This window comes from Schistocerca piceifrons, chromosome 1 (assembly GCF_021461385.2).
Source record: "Schistocerca piceifrons isolate TAMUIC-IGC-003096 chromosome 1, iqSchPice1.1, whole genome shotgun sequence".
NCBI lineage: Eukaryota > Metazoa > Arthropoda > Insecta > Orthoptera > Acrididae > Schistocerca > Schistocerca piceifrons.
In genome coordinates this window covers 806855227-806875471 of record NC_060138.1, presented here as the reverse complement: position 1 = coordinate 806875471, position 20245 = coordinate 806855227, and positions in this window count along the sequence as shown.

Sequence of the window (20245 nt, the reverse complement as noted above, 5' to 3'; positions counted from 1 at the left end):
GACAATTCGAAGCATTTCTACTCTTTAGAAGGTTTCAGCCTGGCAATGGCAAGAAAAGCGCTTCTGAAGAAGAGAAATTTGTTAACGTCGAGTTTAGATTTAAGTGTCAGGAAGTCGTTTCTGAAGGTGTTTGTGTGGAGTGCAGCCATGCATGGAAGTGAAACATGGACCACAAATAGTTTAGACAATAAGAGAATAGAAGCACTAGAAATGTGGGGCTACGGAAGGATACTCAAGATTAGACATGTAACTAATGAGGAAGTACTGAATAGAATTGGGGAGAAAAGATATTTGTGGTACAACGCAGCAACAGGGAAGCAACCGGTTTTGTGACATTTACGAGTTCCTAACAAGGAGCAAATTTTATTATATCATCTGTGCTCATTAATTTTTTAGTTAAGTTTCTGCGTGTAAATTTAATATGTAATAAACACAGTTCTCGCATTTGCGTTGTGTCAGAAAGTAAACCGATTTTGTGACATATTAAAAGTTGCTAATCAGGGTCAAATTATTTAGTTTCACCTGAGTGCTTCGGTAGTTAGGTTTTTGAATATCTGCGTATTATTAGACACAGTTCGTGCGTTTTCGTCGGGGTCTACAGTAGATTTGCGCAGCACGTGCCGATAGTCCGTTTATCTTCGTAGTTTAATTTTCCCTGGCCTTTAGTATGGACAGGGACTGCGATTATTGTGTGCGGATACGAGCCAAGTTGGTGACACTTCGCTCTCAGCTCCAGACTGTGATGGCTTCTGTTACACAGCTTGAGGATGCAGTGGATGGGCACCACTGTTGTGGACTGATCGTGGGCATCCAACGGACGTCCAGCACATCAGAGTCTTCTGATCGGTCCTCACCGGTGGCCAACCCAGTTACTGCTCATACTGAGGCTGACCTCTCACCTGTGGTCGAGTGGGAGGTCGCCTCAGAGCAAAGCAGGTGGCGAAAGACTTCCCAGGCGGCCGCACGTAAGACCTCCCCGGTTTGTTTGACAAACAAGTTCCATATGCTGTCTGTGCCTCACACTGTCGCTGAGCCAGATGCTGTCGCCTGACCTGTTTCAGAGGACACTTAGCGCGCAATACCCGGGCAATCGCAGAGGGTGGTATTATTGGTAGTTGGGAGGTCTAACGTTAGGTACGTTATGGGGCCCTTAGGGACTTGGCTGACAAGCAGGGTAGGAAAACCATGTGCACTCCGTGTGTGTAGAGTGTGACATCCTTCCAGATGTGGAAAGGGTCCTCCCGGATGCCATGAAGAGCACAGGGTGTAGCCAGCTGCAGGTGGTTGAGCACGCCGGTAATAATGATGTGTGTCACTTTGGATCAGCAGAGATTTTCTCTAGTTCCGAGCGGCTAACAGAAGTGGTAAAGGCTGCCAGTCTTGCCTGCAAGATGAAAGCAGAGCTGAGCATTTGCAGCATAGTCGACAGGACCGATTGCGGACCTCTGGTACAGAGCCGAGTAGAGGGTCTGAATCAGAGGCTCAGACGGTTCGACGACCGTGTAGGCTGCAGATTCCTCGACTTGCGCTAAAGGGTGTTTGGGTTTCGGGTTCTGCTGAATAGGTCAGGTGTCCACTATACGTAGGAGGCGGCTACACGGGTAGCAGCGGCTGTGTGGCATCGACTGGGTGGTTTTTTAGGTTAGAGGGTTTCGGGAAACGCCAAGAAGAGCTTCAGTCATAAAAGGTGCAAGTTGAACACAGAAAGAACGTAGATACAGGAACCATTGTTATAATAGTTGTAAAATCGTTATAGGCACTGAAGCTGGCTGAAGCCCACTCGAATAGTAAACGGTTGTGAAAACACACTTGACCTCTTAGCAACAAATAATCCTGAGTTAATAACGAGCATCAAAACCGATTCAGGGATTAGTGAACACAGGGTTGTCGTAGCGAGATTGACTATTGTAATCCCCAAATCTTCACAAACAAGCGAAAAATATATCTATTCAAAAAAGCAGATAAAAATTCACTTGACGCCTTCGTGAGAGACAATCTCCACTCATTCCAAATTAATAATATAAGTGTAGACCAGATGTGGCTTAAATTCAAATAAAACATATCGGCAGCATTTGAGAGATTTATACCAAACAAATTAGCAAACGATGGAACTGACCCTCCATGGTACACAAAACGGGTTACAACACTGTTGCAGAAACAACGAAACAAACATGCCAAATTTAAACAGGCGCAAAATCCCCAAGATTGGCGATCTCTTACAGAAACTCGAAATTTAGCTCGGACTTCAATGCGAGACGCCTATAACAGTTTCCACAACTAAACTTTGTCTCGAAACCTGGCAGAAAATCCAAAGAGATTCGTACGTCAAGTATTTTAGAGGAAAGAAACAATCAATGCCTTCTCTGCGCGATAGCAATGGAGATAGTATTCAAGACAGTGCTGCCAAAGCAGAGTTACTAAACACAGCCTTCCTAAATGCCTTCACTGAAGAAGACGAAGTAAATATTCCAGAATTCGAATCGAGAACAGCTGCCAAAATGAGTAACGTAGAAGTAAATATCCCCGGAGTAGTGAAGCAACTCAAATCACTTAATAAAAAAAAAAAAATAGTCTTCTGGTCGAAACTGTATACGAATTAGGTTCCTCTCGTAAATGCAGATGCATCAGCTCCATATCTAACAATCATATACAACCGTTCGTTCGACGAAAGATCCGTACCCACAGACTGGAAAGTTGCACAGGTCACACCAATATTCAAGAAAGGTAGTAGGAGTAATTCATTAAATTACAGGTCCATATCGTTAACCTCGATATACAGCAGGATTTTAGAGCATATATTGTGTTCGAACACTGTGAATTACGTCGAAGGAAACGGTCTATTGACACACAGTCAACATGGGTTTAGAAAACATCGTTCTTGTGAAACACAACTAACTCTTTATTCACATGAGGTGCTGGGTGCTATTGTCGAGGGATTTCAGATCGATTAAGTATTCTTGGATTTCCGGAAGGCTTTTGACACTTTACCACACGCACCGGCTCGTAGTGAATTGCGTGCTTATGGAATATCGTCTCAGTTATGTGACTGGATTAGCGATTTCCTGTCAGAGCGGTCACAGTTCGTAATAATAGTGAAGTGATTTCTGGCGTTCCCCAAGGTGGTGTTATAGGCCTTTTGCTGTTCCTTATCCACATAAATGATTTGGGGGACAATCTGAGGAGCTATCTTCGGTTGTTTGCAGATGACGCTGTCGTTTATCGACTAATAAAGTCATCAGAAGATCAAAATAAACTGCAAAACGATTTAGATGAAATATCGGAATGTTACGAGAAGTGGCAGTTGATCCTAAATAATGAAAAGTGTGAAGTCATCCCAATGAGTGCTAAAAGGAACTCGTTAAACGTCGCTTACACAATAAATCAGTCTAATCTAAAAGCCGTAAATTCAACTAAATACTTAGGTATTACAATTATGAACAACTTAAATTGGAAGCAATACACAGAAAATGTTGTGGGGAAGGCTAAGCAAAGACTGCGTTTTATTAGCAGGACACACAGAAAATGCAACAGACCCACTAAGGAGACTGCCTACACTATGCTTGTCTGTCCTCTTTTAGAATACTGCTGCGCGGTGTGGGATCCTTACCAGATAGGACTGACGAAGTACATCGAAAAAGTTCAAAGAAAGGCAGCACGTTTTTATATTATCACGAAATATGGGAGATAGTGTCACAGAAATGATAGGGGATTTTGGCTGGAAATCATTAAAAGAATGGCGTTTTTCGTTTCGACGGAATCTTATCACGAAATTCCAATCACCAACTTTCTCCTCAGAATGCGAAAATATTTTGTTGACACCGACCTACATTGGGAGGAACTATCACCACGATAAAATAAGGGAAATCAGAGCTCGTACGGAAAGATATAGATGCTCATTATTTCCCCGCGTTATACGATTGGAATAATAGAGCATTGTGAAGGTGGTTCTATGAACCCTGTGCCAGGCACTTAAATGTGATTTGCAGAGTATCCATGTAGTTGTACACCAAAGCGAATAAACTGCGTACGAGTACATCTGACTATTTAAGTTGTATCCATTACATGGATGTAAACAAACTCTGAAGGCAAGTCATGCTACAAAGTCTGTCGTTTGGAGAGTTATGATTAATGTCCAATGGAGAAGTTGCCATATAGAAGTAAAATGTCCCTGATGTGGCTGCGGATGCTGGTGAGGTTTTTTTTTTCTGGAGGTACGACTGACATATCTTACCCATTTTCATGAGACGCACTGTGACATGCTGTCATGCCTAGAGCGTCTAGTCCCACAAAATGGTTCTGTCCCAAAGCTGGGGTTCAAGCAGCGATATACTGTACACTACAGAAACCTCCAACAGTGTCTCAGGATGAGGATGGAATTTATTAGGATTGCCCACACCATCTTCTTCAAGCAGCGTTATTTGTTGAAGCATGAACACTGAATAGAGGTTTCTCGCATCATGTGTCTTTGAGAATAATTTTTACAAACTAATAAACAATTCAGTTTTCGGAAAAACAGTGGAATGTGTTTGAAAATACGGAAAAATTTATTTAGTTTACCGGTGGCTGTGAGGTGTGGGACGGGAGAGAGTGGGTAGGTGTGTCGTTATGGAACAAGAGTTTATATATCTTCAAACCATATTTGAAGTGGGCCACCATCTTCAATGAAGGCATAATCACTGTTCATGAAGCCTGTATATGTCTATATATGTATTCTCAACCTCTCCAGACTCCATATGTATCGATCCCCCTATTAGTTTACGAAGCCAAACTTCGCAAATACCAAGTTACTTTATATGAAGTTTCATTAGTAATTAGGTACAGTCATGAAGAATGTGTGACATGTAGAAATGCAACCAATAACCCTTTGGAATAACACCACAGAATAAAAAGTTTAACAGTCTGATGAAAGATGAGGCGAATGGTGGAGCTCATACGGTCCAGGAGATGTGGGTGCGACCCAGAGGCAGGCTAACGGTGCATCATACAGCCTCAATGAAGGATTACAAGAAACACCTGCTCAAGAGTGATGACGCTGCTCTGCATGTGGTGCGCAAAGTGGTCCATGTATCAACAGGCCATTAGATTAATATTGAACTGTAACTCTGTAACTGAAACTATAGGTGTCATGTCATGACGAAAAATGGTTCATCTCCGAGGACAGGATTGAATTCCTCATATACTAAACCTATTCATTGGCTAGTCAATTTATTTGTAAATAGTGAATGTACCTGTGGAATAGTTGGGTACACCGCTTGTGTGTGTGAGTGTGTGTGTGTGTGTGTGTGTGTGTGTCTGTGTTTGTATGTGTGTGTTAGAGAGCAGAGACAGAGAGAGAGACTACGAATGCCTGACTGCATGATATGTGTGTATAAATATTGTCTGCAACTATGTGTGCGTGTCCATATAATATAGATTCGTGTGTATGTGTGCCTGTGTGTGTGTGTGTGTGTGTGTGTGTGTGTGTGTGTGTGTGTAGTTTTTGTTCAACTGCTGCTGCTGGTCCCCATTCCTACATATATTGCACATAGAAAAACATAATCAGAACATTGTAAATACTGTATGTTGAACTATCGGAAAGAAAGTATAAAATTGTACAAATGAGTAACACCTGTATAGAGAAAGAAAAACGTAGTTTTTAAGCTGTTCTTCCCTCTACTAGCTTTAGTGTAAATATGAGAATGAGACATCACCAGAAAAAATATATCTTTGCAATGTATTCAAAATAAACCGATTAATACAGGGTCATAAAAATAATAATTTTTATTCACGGTATTTATAAATAAAACCACAAAAATTATTAATGAGCAACAAAAAAAGTTTTAAAATTTACTGCAAAAAATGAAATGCTAGTAATAAACTATAAGCTTTTATATTTTGTAGACCCTTGCACTATAGAATTATTGTTAATAATAATTTGTATATAACAATCCTTAACCAGTCCCCATGATGCAAAGACATCAGCTGCCTACACAATTTAACTAGAGAGATGGGGGCCCGCACCGACGTGGTAACCAAACCAAAAATTCTACTGTCACCTCCGTCAACGTGTTAGTTGTCTAATCAGTGGATCACAGGATGCTGGGCTATGATGTTATCCGTGCGTCTGGGTAAGATTACGCATTAACACGGTCCATCAGGTGATATATTGTGAACGCGAATGGCGGTAGCAATTTGAAGAGCAGAGGGAAAAAAGTACCAAGGGGGAAGGGGAGTTTGATACTTACTGGTCCAAGGTGAAGGAGGAAAGTTTTCCTGGCATTTTAAGGTGTTCCAATTGCTCAAGTGGTTTTCTGCCAATTTAACATCATATGTAACCTGTATCGAGTTATGCCACGGCTTAGTCCACTTTCCTAAGGTTTCTGGGTACGAAATGCATTCCCCTTGGTGATCTTGATCAGTTTCTGGTGATTCCCTGGTGTGAGGGGTGGTTTTGACCTTGACTATAACTAGGACAAGAGTGTATCCTGACACAGGAAGTCCTGATCAGTGAACTCGAGATCAGATCCTCATCTTGGCTGGAACTCTTCTTTCTTGTCGACTACTTTTCACTTGCAGCATTAGCTTATCATGAGAAGTGCGGGTTGCCTATACCATTGGCCCCTGGTTTGAACTGGTTGTGCTATCCTATTAAGGATCACATGCTGTGCAGCCGTACTCTAGCAGAGGACAGACAAGAGTAGTGTCGGCAGTTTCTTTGGTAGACTTGTTGGATCTTCTAACGGTTCTGCCGGTGACATGCAGTCTTGGGTTCTGTAATCAGTTGAAGTTTTTTTTCTGTTAGTCAAGTTTCTCCCGCAGTTACCTTTCTTGTATACACATTTGTTTGTCCAACATCCGTAATTTCCCTTTTTATTGAGTCCAGTTTCCTTCAGTTATTTCTTTTAAGGTGTTCATATCGCAGTATCTACAGGCGTACTTAACGCTGCGTGCATTACATAACTGTACACTACTTTAACATGCCACTTCTTACCACGTTTATTCATCTGGCTGAATTTCTTTGACTACGATACTCATCACCATTACTAAATTTTGATATGAGTGTATGAAATGAAATGATGGTATGGCATTCTCAGAAGATCCCGTCTGGGGTTGTTCCGGTTTCTGCTTCGAGTTTCTCTGTTTGACATGACTTCAGCGATTTACACGTCGATGAAGATGATGCAATGAAATGATTAGGACACCACAACTTCTCAATTCTAAAGCTAAGAAAGTCTCTGACCCAGTCAGCAATCGATCCCAGAACCATTCGATCTAGAGGCAGCGACACTAAACACTAGGCTACGAGCTATGGACATGAGTCTGTATCTGCTCCTTACAGTTCAATATCGTCTGAGCATGACGCAACACGCAACACATCTGGAATTTTTACGTGTCCCTAGCTTTTTTCTTTTCTTTTTTTGAGTACATGCTTTCACTAAGTTTCAATCTGCCAGGAAGTTTAATGTCAATGTATACATTCTCTGTTTCTTGTGACGTCGGTGTGTATACCTGAAGCGTTGATGTTCGCTTTGGTTTGCTGTTGGTTCTAATAGAAATAAGCCTGCAACAACTCAAATGCTGTCCTACCTTCTTAAACCTAAGGAAACTTATTAGTATCTTCCCGAATTATTGATTGCGCAATCGTTATTTGCTCATACGGAAATAAATCTGTAATGTTTACTTATTTGCAACATCAGTATATCAACTATCTCTGCTCGATGTGCCATTGTTAAATTCATCAAATGTCAGGCACCAGGTACCATACCAGGATGCTTGGAGAATTTAAATGATTAAAAGAACATCATAGGAGTTTCTCGCACCGCTTGCTAGTGAGGATGTCCAAAACAGTAAGAAAATTCATACGATTCCTTCTCGTGGCTTTGTAAAGAACAATGAGACGAAACCTTCTTTCAAGTTTTTTGATAGATTGAGACTAATTCTAGTATTGTTTTCGCAGTTAAATCCACAGATCTTTCAGTGTTTTGATATAACGGTTGAAAATGACGTGGAGGCTGTACCACCACATTCTGTATACATTTATCAGGTGAAAACTGTGACAAAAATGTATGCTGCACTTCCCTCAATGAGGTGCGGCTAGGTGATGTGTATGCCGCACTATAAACAGTACGAATATCTTTATTCGTTTGATTTCTAAGCGATCACAATACAAAGTTTATTGGTACTTATGGAATTTGGCCTCTACACGGGATGTATATAACCTGTGTAGCCTCATCATTTGTATCTGTACTCCAAGAGACGCTGCAAACAGTTATCGAGGGTGGAAGGATACATAGACGAACTCTTACGCGTTTTAAGAGTTCCATAATACAGCACCCCTTTCCTTCATTTCCTCCTTAGCCACATGAAGCCGTTCATTATGTATCACGCGTATACACGTGGCTAGATACCTTATCACACTTATGGCGACTGAAATGTTGTTGTTGTGGTCTTCAGTCCTGAGACTGGTTTGATGCAGCTCTCCATGCTACTCTATCATGTGCAAGCCTCTTCATCTCCCAGTACCTACCGCAACCTACATACTTCTGAACCTGCTTAGTGTATTCATCTCTTGGTCTCCCTCTACCATTTTTACCTTCCAAGCTGCCCTCCAATTCTAAATTGGTGATCCCTTGATGCCTCAGAACATGTCCTACCAACCGATTCCTTCTTCTAGTCACGTTGTGCCACAAACTTCTTTTCTCCCCAATCATATTCAATACTTCCTCATTTGTTATGTGATCTATCCATCTAATCTTCAGCACTCTTCTGTAGCACCACATTTCAAAAGCTTCTATTCTCTTCTTGTCCAAACTATTAATAGTCCATGTTTCACTTCCATACATGACTACACTCCATACAAATACTTTCATAAACAACTTCCTCACACTTAAATCTATACTCAATGTTAACAAATTTCTCTTCTTCAGAAACGCTTTCCTTGCCATTGCCAGTCTACATTTTGTATTCCAACAATACTACTGTAAGGAGCAGATACAGACTCTTGTCCATAGCTCGTAGCCTAGTGTTTAGTGTCGTTGCCTCTAGATCGAATGGTTCTGGGATTAATTCCCCAGCATCACCCGACTTAATTCGACTACATTCCATTATCCTCGTTTTACTTTTGTTGATGGTCATCTTATATCCTCCTTTCAAGACACTATCCATTCCGTTTAACTGCTCTTTCAAGTCCTGTCTCTGATAGAATTGCAATGTCATCGGCGAACCTCAAAGTTTTTATTTCTTCTCCATGGATTTTAATACCTACTCCAAAATTTTCTATTGTTTCCTTCACTGCTTGCTCAATATACAGACTGAATAACATCGGAGATAGGCTACAGCCCTGTCTCACTTCCTTCCCAACCACTGCTTCCCTTTCATGACCCTCGATTCTTATAACTGCCATCTGGTTTCTGTACAAATTGTAAAAAGCCTTTCTCTCCCTGTATTTTACCCTTGCACCTTCAGAATTTGAAAGAGAGTATTTTAGTCAACATTGTCAAAAGCTTTCAAATGCTAGAAACGTAGGTTTGCCCTTCCTTAATCTAGCTTCTAAGATGAGCCGTAGGGTCAGTATTGCCTCACGTGTTCCAGCATTCCTACGGAATCCAAACTGATCTTCCCTGAGGTCGGCTTCTACTAGTTTTTCCATTCTTCTGTAAAGAATTCGCGTTAGTATTTTGCAGTTGTGACTTATTAAACTGATAGTTCGGTAATTTTTACATCTGTCAACACCTCCCCTCTTTGGGATTGGAATTATTATATTCTTCTTGACGTCTGAGGGTATTTCGCCTGTCTCATACATCTTGTTCATCAGATGGTAGAGTTTTGTCAGGACTGGCTCTCCCAAGGCCGTCAGTAGTTCCAATGTAATGTTGTCTACTTCGGGGGCCTTATTTCGACTCAGGTCTTTCAGTGCTCAAACTCTTCACGCAGTACCGTATCTCCCATTTCATATTCATCTACATCCTCTTCCATTTCCATAATATTGTCCTCAAGTACATCGCCCTCGTATAGACCTTCTACATACTCCTTCCACCTTTCTGCTTTCCCTTCTTTGCTTACAACTGGGTTTCCATCTCAGCTCTTAATATTCATACAAGTGGTTCTCTTTTCTCCAAAAGTCCCTTTAGTTTTCCTGTAGGCAGTATCTATCTTACCCCTAGTGAGATAAGCCTCTACATCCTTACATATGTCCTCTAGCCATCCCTGCTTAGCCATTTTGCACTTCCTGTCGATCTCATTTTTGAGACGTTTGTATTCCATTTTGCCTGTTTCATTTATTGCATTTTTATATTTTCTCCTTTCATCAATTAAATTCATTATATCTTATGTTACCCAAGGATTTCTACTAGCCCTCGTCTTTTTACCTGCTTGATCCTCCGCTGCCTTCACTACTTCATCCCTCAAAGCTACCCATTCTTCTTCTACTGTATTTCTTTCCCCCTTTCTTGTCAATTTTTCCCTTATGCTCTCCCTGAAACTCTGTACAACCTCTGATTCTTTCAGTTTACCCAGTTCCCGTCTCCTTAAATTCCCACATTTTTGCAGTTTCTTCAGTTTTAATCTACAGGTCATAACCAATAGATTGTGGTCAGAGTCCACATCTGCCCGTGGAAATGTCTTACAGTTTAAAACCTGGTTCCTAAATCTCTGGCTTACCATTAGATAATCTATCTGAAACCTGTCAGTATCTCCAGGCTTCTTCCATGTATACAGTCTTCTTTTATGATTCTTGAACCAAGTGTTAGCTATGATTCTGTCAGGCGGCTTCCTCTTTCATTTCTTAGCCCCAATCCATATCCACCTACTACGTTTCCTTCTCTCCCTTTTCCTACTACCGAATTACAGTCACCCATGACTATTAAATTTTCGTCACTCTTCACTATCTGAATAATTTCTTTTATTTCATCATACGGTTGAAATAAATGCACTATTTATCGATCAGCAAATACCTCATTCGTTTCATCTATTGAAAACACGTGAGACTAGGCAAAGGATTTCAGTGTTCTACGTGATCCTGGCAAATGGTTGAAGTAATATTTGAGAAATGAGAGGTAAAACATCATTTCAGTTATATTTCGCCAGTAATATGTTAGATTGTTCTCCTCTTCTCATGTTTTGGACCGTCGAATTCTTCGCATATCGTTTTACGAGTTCACGCTTATGTAATGTGTAGAGACGGCATGGTGGGATTCGGATAATTCACTTTGGAGATTCGTTCTTATGGTTATCATGAATCATTAATGAATTATAAATTAACACTTTTTCACCTTTCTTTAAGTACTCTACCTCGGTGTCACTTCTTTTGAAGCTGTTTTTAACTGTAGGGAATAGCAGCTTGGGACCGTGTGTACCATGACACTTCTCTTATATAAGAGACCGACAGATTTGTAATCTTGAAGAAGTTTAGATAGTTGCACACATCATAGTCGAGGTGAGGACATTGGAGATGATGGCCGATTTGCTGCCACTAATTGGATGGAAGATGACTGTTTAGTCCGGTCCATCACTCGTAATACGAGCGGTGTCCAGAAAGTAAGATCCGATCGGTTGCGAAATGGAAACCACAGTGAAGCTTTGTACAGATGTGTTGGATGGTGTCTCTAGTGCGTCTGTCACTTCGTTCTCTTCGATTCTGATTCACATTTCAGGGTATTTCATTGTGTCAGGGAGTTTTAACTCACCAACTCACCGTGAAGACCGTCTCACGGATTTCAGCTGAAATACTTGAAGAATAAGTTGCTATCCCATATGCATTCGCGGAAGATGATTGAAAGTTAAATGTACAATGATTAGCCAAAACATTATATCTACCTGCTTAATAGCTTGGTGGACCATCTTTAACGTATAAACGATTCTACAGGTTGTTGATACATTTGTGAAATAAATGGCCACTGATTCGTGTACGGGATGATAGTGCCTGATTGCGACTCAGTTTGGTTCCACTGTATTAACATCAGACTAACTGGTGGCCAAGATATGAAAGTAAGTTTACTATAATGTTTCTCAAACCACTGCTGCTCTGTTTTGACTCCAAGACATGGAAAACTTCGGGGAAGACATCAAGCATGAAGGGGTACAGGTGGTTCACAACTGTCAGCTGTAAACTACCACAGGTCAAGAGAACGTGCCCTCTAGAAGCTGGAGAGCGTACAAACACGAAGAAGCAGTCTAAAGGCAACTAGATCAAATTTGTAGACAGTTATTGTCGTACCCTCGTAAACGACTGTAGTATTTTGCAGTAATTCGGTGATTTTTTCAACTATAAACAACTACATATACCACGTGATGTGACAGCAATGATGAAAGCTGAGATACAAATTAAATTTACAGTTTTTACACGTCTACTACTCCGTGTATATTTTCCATCCACAGCAAGGTGAACATGCCTCCTCATCAGGGCCTCCTCTCTCTCCCCTCTATACATATCCTTTTCCCCTTTATCCCCATCTGCCTTTCTTTCCGCACCACCTTTCCCAACAACTATTAGCGCGACCAATTCCCCCCCCCCCCCCCCCCCCGTATTCAGCCCCTTATTCTGCCCCACCATCCGTATACCATCATATTCCTACCTTCCTCACCGGCAAACCAGCAACAGACTCCCTATCGCAGGGCAGGTCCTTCCGGTTTTTAGTAACAGGAAAGTGCTTCTTTTAATTATTAGTGTTTTGGCATCAGGTTGTAAATGTTTTTAAATGTGTGCTTATTGTGTTTAGTTTTACCTGTTGTTATTACTGTTTACTACTGCCAGTGCAAGTACCTATACTTCTCATAAATCTAAAAACATCTATTATATTTTTCACCTCTAAAAAGTTACTTCTTTTTCATCTCATCTGATTTTTACTGCCAATTTTCTAAAGAGTCTCAATGACAACCTACCCCTCACCAATATTGTGCATGGAGAGTTAATATAATAATACAGAAGGCAGAAAAGCAAAGAGGGGTACACTGGGGTGGCTTCAGCACCAACAGACTTACTGTCTAGCACTTGTTCGTTTTTAGTTACTCATGTTATCGCATTTAATGGTAGAGGCCACTCCCCCATGCTTTTGGTCTGTATTTGTTCGCCTGTTTAGTCTGCTTGTGTGTGTGCGTGTATGTTCATCATCCTTCCATACCAGAATTTTATTGCCACTGCCTGTCCTTCTGCACAACCGCCGTTGCTGTCGTCGTCGCCGCTGCCTACCGTCGCCTGACCGACGCCAGAGCCACCGCCACTGTAGTCTTGCCCCGTCTCCTCTTCGTCGCCGTCGCTGCCCGACATCATCACCACCGTCACCACCGAAGTCTACTCGCCACCTCCATCTTCGTCGCCGCCGCTGTCCTCATCTGCTGTCATCACCTTACCACACCGGACTTCACTGCCATCATCTCCAACCATCCGATCGACGATCCGCCACTGGTAATTATTGACTTTTTCTGTCCCCTCTTTCCTTGACCCACATTGGCCATTCCAAACACCTCCACCATTTACACTGCCCCTTCTTCTGCCCCTGCTATCATTATGTGGATCACTTGCTCTAGTCCATTACCCTATGTCCACCTTCCATGTCCCACAGCATCCCCATCTGCATTTACATCCTTTCCCTACACTATTCTCCCCATGACCTCTGCCCCACCTTCTACTTTTTCTTTTGCCTATCTCCCACTTCCAAATCATCCCACTCTGACAACTTTTCCTGAAATGCCTGCAAAAACAATCCCCAATGAGCGGTACCATCTCCAACCCAATAAGAGTATGTGCTCAGCGACATTTCCCACCTTCCGCAATTCCCAAACCACCATCCCAGCCCAAAATTCGTCATACGAGCGCAATAATGTAGGCCCACTACCAGTGCTATAATCAAAACACCACAAACAACCTCTGATCCTACCGAACACATGGACGCTGCTTCCTCCCCTGCATTTTCTCCCCCAGCTGCTTACATGTTCACCCTCTCCCACGCTGACCAAAAATTCCTAAATGCCAAATACCTCACTCTAAACATCAGGAAATACATCCCTGACATTACCATCAATCAAGTCATCCTCCAGAATGATTCCATCCTCATCAAGCCCACAAATCGCCAGTTTCACACAGATTTCCTCCGCAAGATCCCACACATTACCCCTCACTCTCTTCGCCACTACCTCATTATTCAAACAACCCCAGCTTCCTCACTCATACCCCTCCCACATTCTGTCGTGATAACAAAAAGATTGGCCCTGAGGTCACGGCAAAGGAGGAGATCTGCTCTATAAATACGCACAGCCCGCCATGTCTATGAAAACTTGGATCCCACCTTTCTCTTGTGAGCCTCCAGAGAGTCTTTCCCCATAATCGATCATCTCCTTAGGGAGAGATCTCTGATACACAACTCTCAGAATAAAGTTGAACCATCAACATACGAGCGTCCCTGTATCCTACAATTGCCAAAAATGTGTCATTTTCAGTAACCACCACACTCCTGGTTATTAAAATCTTTTTCTTCAAAGCCCCAACTGTCACCTTTGCTATTATCTACCTCCAAGCTAATCATCCGCTCCCCTACGATTTTCTCACCCACATCTATCATACCTTTCCTACCTATATTATTGCCACTGACCTCAAAATCTACAATGGTGGTGTCAGCTTAGAGACTGTCTCCAAGGTAACACTGTACTGGTCCCATAGCACATCTTCCCTGAAAGCAGTACCACAGTAGACGGCATTCTAGCATCTGCCAAAGGCCTTGGACCCCTCGCTGGAAAGTCCTGAATGCAATTGGAAGCGACAACCTTCCTGACCTCCTCACAATCTCGTACACATTACGTCATTCTCATGCACCCCATAGAAATATCCGCCCACGTTCTTCCTCCAGCAGGCTATGTTAGACATTATATCTGTCCTCATCCCTGCCATGGCCATGTTTCCTTCTCCGAGAATCTCATCGCTTGCCTCATGCCTTTCTAAGAACTCGTGACCAGGATACACTCCCATGCCACTGGGAAATACAGAGGCACATCATAAATTTACTCAACCATTACCTGGCAATCAGGGCAAAGCGGACCACTTTACGTCCTGTCTCTCTGCCATTCCTCCAATCCCTGATGACCCTCACTTTGGATACTCTCTCTTCCCCAACTTCCACAAACATCACTGTTTTTCCCCTGACTTCCAGCTTCCAGTACTTGGGCACCATAACACAAAAACTAAACAATAAAATCATAGCACATGGCATAAAAATATATTTCAAAGAAAACACAAGACATCCTCTGCTGACGACTGCATCACCTATCGACACCTTAAAGGATGCCCCTTCTCCTTTCTAGACAATTTTACTACCCTTTTTACCGCTATCCTCTCCGCATATTGATATCCAGAGCTGTGTAAAACCACCAAAATCCTACTTTTCTTCAAATCGCACAAAACCCCTAGTGATATCGGTCTGGTAGGAGGGTACCATCCTATGTGCCCCACCTCTGTAATCAGCAAGATATTTCAATCCAACCTCTCCCAACGTATCGATCAACACCTGAAACATCTTCTTCTCATCAACCAGCGTGGCTTCTGCCCACCTTCTCCTTTGATGACCAGCTCCTACACCTCAGTCATCTCTCATTCCATCAGCTGAATATCTATAAATACCTCCTGAAGATTAATCTTTCCAAAACACAGGCAGTAATTAAAGAATGTACCACCCACATTTTCCACCTCCATGACTTCTACGTTAGTAATTATGACCATCTTATCCAGTTAACAAAGACACTAAAATATCATGAACTAACAGTTAACTAATACACTAAAACATCTAGAACTAACCATCGCTGTGCAGCTAACGTGGAAACCTCATATACTAACCATCCAACAGAAAGCCCAAAACATACTTAAACTACTAAAACTGATCTTGGGGTTTTGCACCTGTCCAATGTCCTCAACACCTACAGAATCTAGAACAGACCCATTCTCTACTATGCAAAGAATAGTATAGATACCCACCTCTCACCCCCCCCCCCCCCCAACACCATAAGTTCGTAAGTTCGTTAAATCCCTCCAGATGCTTGAATGCCATCCACTCCACCTCGCCTTTGCATCCGACTACTTCTTCCACATCGATTTTTTAACATCAAGTTCCTGCCTCTCCTCCCAACTTTGAACAAGCTACACTATCTGTAAACAAGACTCTACTCCCCAATCCTAATATACTGCTGCACCTCTACTAGCACATCCCACCAACCCTGCAAGTACATACATTCCACATACTCTCCCAAAGCAGCTTCACCCCCCCCCCCCCCCGATGATGAACTCCATTCCTGCATATACCCTTCCCATCAAATTTAACCCCACCCCACTCGCTATACCTCGTTGGGCTCCCTTTCCCTCCCTTCTCCATATTTTCCCCACCTCCCTTTTCCCTTTCCATCCTTCTTCCAATAGCCCATTATTTTACATCAAATTTTAACCTCACCTATAGCCCCTCTACTCCAACCCCCACTGTACCATAGCGGACACTCCTACCCCATCGATAAATCTGCATCAGTCTCCTCCGTCCATATATCATATCTGTTCTACTCTCCACAGCGACTCAAATTTTCCTCTACAACTTCTTAACATAAGTGTTGTCATCAAAGTTTTTCAAATATTTTTAAATATTTTAAATTAATCTTATTGTATTTATGTGTTTTATCTTTTATTATCACTTTTTAAAATAAAGTGAAAAAATGACGCCTCTTACCTCATAGTTTATTATTCTTTCCTCTCATTTGGGTTTTCTTGTCAATTGGCTGAAGAACTGGATGAGTGTATCGGTGAAAGACCCCGTCCATATAGGGCGAGAATGGATGAAATAGCAACAAAGGAAAAAGTATGTGAATAAATGGGCTTCATTCAAGATGAGCTGAGTTGAAAGTACCTGGTAGCTATCGAGATTTAGATTCCATTGGTTTCCCTAATAGCTTAAGATAAATATTGAGACAGTATGCATACAAATAAAGCATTTAATTTTCCGCTCTGTCCATGCCTTTCGGAACTATTGCACCGTCTCTAATGACCTGACATACTGTAGAAGTTCTGTTAAACACTATTCTTCTTTCCTTCTTCCACTAAGCGTCATATTGTGTTCCATTACTAAAAAGAGTTTTTTTACTTACTAGACGAGATAGATAGAGCATCTCATCAAATAAGAATATGATCCCGCCATACGATCAATAAATAAATAAGAATATGATCCAATAACAAGGCTTCATCTACAGATGTGTCCGTAAGAGAGTGCAAAGATTTAACAGGGCATAGAGGACGCTCCACTGAACAATTGAACAATTTGAGGAAGGGAACATGAGGTCGAAGAAGCTAGCTGAAGGAGCTAATAGGAATAAAATCACATTATCGTGTATTTTTTATTGACATTAGTTAAGTGCAAATACCACCATTGACATAATGAACATACCATTTGTACAGTATCTTACAAAATGAGCTGAAACTGACTGCCATCAACCTCAATTCAAGCATGACATCGGCGGAGGAGATTCTGAATCATCGTCACAATTATCCCTGTTGTGTTTCGAATCACATCACAGGTAGCTACAACTCTGGCAACTAATTCCATCTTATACACAAATAAATTTAAATATTCCCATAGGAAATAATCAAGGGAATTCAGGTTAGATGACCTCACAGGCCATGGAGTAGGACCTTCCCTTCCAATTCAGCGACCAGGAAATACTGTACTGGTACTGCTCCATCGTATTGTACTGTACGTCTCTGAATAGCACTGAGCAATGAACTAGTCTATCGTTGATTTGTAGCAAATTTTGTCATGGGGCAATGTAAATAAAGTAGAACAGAGCCACCATATGGACAAATAAAGTAAACAAACCTGTATCAAGACTGCCTGGTAATCAGGCTCGTCCACCTTGTTTACTGGAGGAAATAAGGAATGTACATGTGAATAAACAGCACAATACGTGTAAACTTGTAAGCATGTTACTTGTAAATAAGCAGGAAAACAGTGATGCTAGCCAAATAGGTAAACAAGTTCACTTCCACATCTTCTTCAACTGGCTTCTCCGATCCCAGGTTCCCTATTGCAAATTGTTCTGTTAAAGTTTTGCACGCCCATACGGAAATATCCCGTACACTTTGTAACTATACATTGTATCTGTCTGCAGATTTCAGTGTATCTTATGTACTGAAGGTGCGATACGGCGGTACCTCTTCAAGCGTTTTACAAACTCTCACGTGGAGTCAAATGACCATGCCATACTGACGTATCGCGTTAAAGGCTCGGTTTGACTACAGAAGGAGAAAAATATTTAAAGACGAAGTTAGTCTCTTTTCGTCGCAATTCAGTTATTGACATTTTCTATGAATAACTTTTACAGACGGGTCAAAAGCGGCAGATATGCAGTTAGATAGCTGGGCATAAGAAGCAGTTCCAAGCGGATGGTTAAATGAAGCATGAAAGTCATTCAGTCTCCTACAGACGGCAGTCGGAACGTGATGCTTACGACTTGCCATTCTTTTGTGCATAGAGGTCATGAAATAAGTCTTTCCACAATAGTTACTTTGATTAGTAGTATTGTTTTGTAATGTCTACGATTTTAGAATTGGATGTGCTATTTGATGTATAGACAAGGAGGCCGTATATTTAGCCGTGAGATGAATACACCCTGAAATTATCCAACATTGCGTAGTGTTTCATGAAGCTTAATTGTTTCATGAAAGCTTAATTGTTTCTATTACAAGTTCGGTTGATAGTTTTAATCTACCAGGAAGTTACAATTCTGTTTCTAGTAAAACGGAGAAGAACATGACATGACAAAGACGTGATGCAGTGTTCAAACTGTTGATGGTATAAAAAAACAAAGTAATTTTACTTCGTAGCAAAGCAGACACCATTCCATCCAAACGGGACGTTAGGAGTAGTGGAAAAGCAACATTTTATAACAGAGCCTAAACATAAAAGAAGTCTGATACCATAACAGAGTCGTTGACGTTCATCATTCTTATTTCTTTTGAGAGAGTTAACCTGTTTCTATGAAAGAAATAGTGAATTCTGAATGCTTTCCTTCCTTTATTTTGTACAGGGTAACAGTGGAGAAGCTAATGGAGTGGGCTCACCTTTAATCTTTACATAGAGGAGATCCATTCTTCGATTATTCTTGGCAGCAAAGCTATCATGTTATCTTCAAATTTGTAATCACTTGTAAATAGTTTAACCAGGTTATTTTCCGTAGCAATAGTGCAGAGAGAACTGAAGCTATCGTTTTTCACCGAATTGTAACGACAATTTTTAATTATCTTAATACCTTGATACCTCTTTCTGGAGATGCTGTAGAAACTGGGAACGTAAGCAATAATTTGATAAGCTTTGTTACTTCGTAACAAATATTTTGAAGATCGTTGCCCATTGCAAATTTAAGAAAGTCTGCAGGTGGTATATATTCATATTTATTAATATAAACGTTTCCCACGACATTTTCCATTCTTTCTTTGTTGAAGAGTGTGTAAGTTGTGAGAAGGCTGTTTAGTTTCATTGTTGGAAAATTTGGTTTATGGCTTTCAAACTGATTCTTATCAAGAAACTCTATAAACTGAATATTCTGAAGATCTCTAAAATGCATTCTGATTTGTACTATCATGTTATCTAAGATATCGTAAAATCTTAAGAAACTGGAAGTCACGCTCACGTACAATTATTTCACTGTGGAATTTCTTGTTACATCTTTCACTACCTGAGATCAAACTTTTTATGATCTCAGCTCCTGTAACAAACTAATAGTCTTCTTGATTTCAGCAGTGCACGTACTTATAGCACATGCAGTTTTGTGCTAAAGTAATGCATAGAGGTGGTCAACACATACAGACATTTCTTTGTAAAGGCAAATCAGGAAAAGCAATTGAGTTTTATTTAGAATACTAAGCAGCCAGTAGCACTGTTGAACGACTCTGCGTCATCTTCATCACGTGTGGTGATATTTTGGAAAACGTCTTTCAACTCATGGCGTTTAAGGTATATTGTCTAAACAGCTCGCGAACTGAAATTCCAGCACGCAGTATATGTTTCAGGAAATCTAAAGCCTTTATTTTCGAAGAGTGCTTTACTCTTTGAGGACTTTCTAAAAACAGAATGTAATGCTAAAACGTAGTAAATGAAAAGCCTAACTGATCTGATATTTTGAGACCAATGTAACACTTTTATTAGCATAATAATGCAAATATATAGCTCGTGAGCATTTTTGCTTAACAAATTTTGGATACATCCATATTTACCTGCCATTACTGAGGCTGTATCATGTGTCTGACTCA